This window comes from Zingiber officinale, chromosome 10B, assembly GCF_018446385.1.
Source record: "Zingiber officinale cultivar Zhangliang chromosome 10B, Zo_v1.1, whole genome shotgun sequence".
NCBI classification, from domain to species: Eukaryota; Viridiplantae; Streptophyta; class Magnoliopsida; order Zingiberales; family Zingiberaceae; genus Zingiber; species Zingiber officinale.
In genome coordinates, this window is record NC_056005.1 from 78,368,650 (window position 1) to 78,371,047 (window position 2,398).

At 41.8% G+C, this 2,398-nt stretch overlaps 1 non-coding gene across 1 annotated transcript; it reads right to left on the reverse strand.

The window, feature by feature from the left end:
- Positions 1-1,798: 1,798 nt before the first annotated feature.
- LOC122030677 lies at positions 1,799-1,904 on the reverse strand. Its single transcript, XR_006125540.1, has one exon. It is a non-coding gene; the product is annotated as a small nucleolar RNA R71 (small nucleolar RNA).
- Positions 1,905-2,398: the final 494 nt, after the last annotated feature.

The window sequence follows — 2,398 nt, forward strand, 5'->3', positions numbered from 1 at the left end:
TCCCCAGAGCCGAGCCCCAGCATCACATGGTCGTGGCAATTGCCATGGTCGTGCAGTGCACCCAAAGCCAAGAAAGGGCACGACCGTGCCATCCTTGCACTGTCGTGCCGCCGCGCTGCGCCGTAGCCTATAAAAGGTGTTTTAACCCTTTTCCGAGGGGGGGGGGAGGGAGTCGGGAGGCGAGTCGTTAACAGGAGAATCACTCTGGTGTCGTACCACGCCGTCCAGGACATCAGTCCAGTGATCTTCCATCACCACATCAACTGCAGAAGCAAAGGATTGGATCCGAAGATCACTCATCGTTGTTGGATAAGCATACCTCTTCTTTCTCTCTTCGTGTTGAGAATTTGTATGTTTATATACATCATGTCTTCAGATTTTTCTCCAGTGTCTATAGAGTAGAGTCCTTGTTCTAGGATGATGGAGTAATTGTGGATTGATTTTGATGTAAGACTCATATTATGTTTATATCCATTCGATGATTTCGCTTGCTTTGTTTCGACTACTCGATCTCTTTGTCGTGTTGATTGATTGCGTAGGAATTGCCAACCTCATAGAGGGAATACCTTAGATCGTACACCCGAGGGACCCTAGTGACAGGGGTAACCCATTCACGGACATCTAGGGTACTTCCTTGAAAGAAGAGGCGAATCCTTCACAAGGAAGTAAGAGACCAAACTAAGCTCCTTAATTCTATCTTTGATAACATTAATTAGAGTTGTGTCCTTGTTATCTACCGAGGCGCCCTAGTGACAGGGGTTAACCGTAACAGGATTTCGTAGGGATCGTCTTTCTTTGGTGTTTAAGGATAGTTGCCTTAGCTTCCGGCGAATGCAGGCTGATGGACAATGAGTATATGATAGTATGTGATATATTAACACCACTGCAATGAAACCGAACTCCTAGAACTCTTCATTAACCAGGTTGATTACTTCTCGTTGCTAGTTCTTGTTTTCGCTTTCTAATCTCTTTCCTTAGATTACGTACAATTATCGATAGTGTAGCTAATCCTAAGTGTGTCATCACTAGTGTTTATAACCAGTCCTCGTGGGATCGATATTGTTTATTACTGACGATGAATCCATGCACATGCAGTTGGGACTGTGTCTATAACATTGGTGATAGTTATACTAGATTAGATTAGACTAGACTTTATTTTCTTTTCCCTTATCTTTTTCTAATATTTTGCATTTAGAGATAAATAATTTTATTCTTGTTTTTCTTTACTTTCTGCATTTTTATTAAAAACAAAAAAAATAATATTATTTCATTTCTTCTTCTTTACTATAGTTCATATCTTATTTTTGCATGCGAAGAGCTAATCTTTCAGGACAACTTCTACCGTTTGATCTAGAGATCGATAGAACTTTCTTGAGAAGAAGAAACCTACAGAAGGCATTTTAAGCAGTACAAGAATCTTCAGAGATGGCTGATAAATTGTTAAAGGATTATGCAGCACCTTATGCACGAGGGGTTCGGTCTAGCATCACTCGACAGCTAATCGAAGCCAACAACTTTGAAATCAAGCCTGCAGTAATTCACATGGTTCAGCAGAATCAATTTGGAGGAGGACCGCACGATGATCCAAACCACCACTTAGAGCTTTTCTATGAGATCTGCGGCACCATGAAAGTGAACGGAGTCCCTCTAGAATCAATAAGGTTATTGCTCTTTGGATTCTCCCTGAAAGACAAAGCCAAGCAGTCACTAAATTCTCTTCCAGCAAATAGCATTACATCTTGGGAGCAGTGTGAGCAGAAATTCCTGGACAAATTCTATCCACCAAGCAAGACTGCTCATATAAGAAATCTGATTGCAAGCTTTAAACAGGTAGACTCAGAATCATTATTTGAAGCCTGAGACAGATTTAAAAGTATGCTAAGACAGTGCCCCCATCATGACCTTGAGAAATGGTTGGTTCTACACACCTTCTACAATGGAATCAATTATCACACGAAGGTATCCCCCGATTCTGCAGCAGGAGGAGCACTGATGAACAAGAGCCTTGATGAAGCTGAAGAGATCATAGAGAATGTGGCACAGAATCACCATCGGTGGGCATCAGAAAGATCTGGTGGTTCTTTCTTAGGAAATCCAATAAAAGCGTCAGGAAAATTCGACATAGATGCAATCACTCTCATGTCTGCAAAGCTAGACACTCTGACAAAGAAGTTTGAGGCCATGGGGAACAACAACAGCACGACCAATGCGATAGTTTGTATTTGCGAAACTTGTGGAAGTATGGATCATGCTCAAGATACTTGCCCCTAGGGCCAATGCAAGCACAGATAAATCAACTTGAGCAATGTGATGCGATAGTCAGCTACAACTAAAGGCAAAACAATCCGTACTCCAACACATACAATCCAGGTTGGAGGAATCACCCAAACTTCTCATA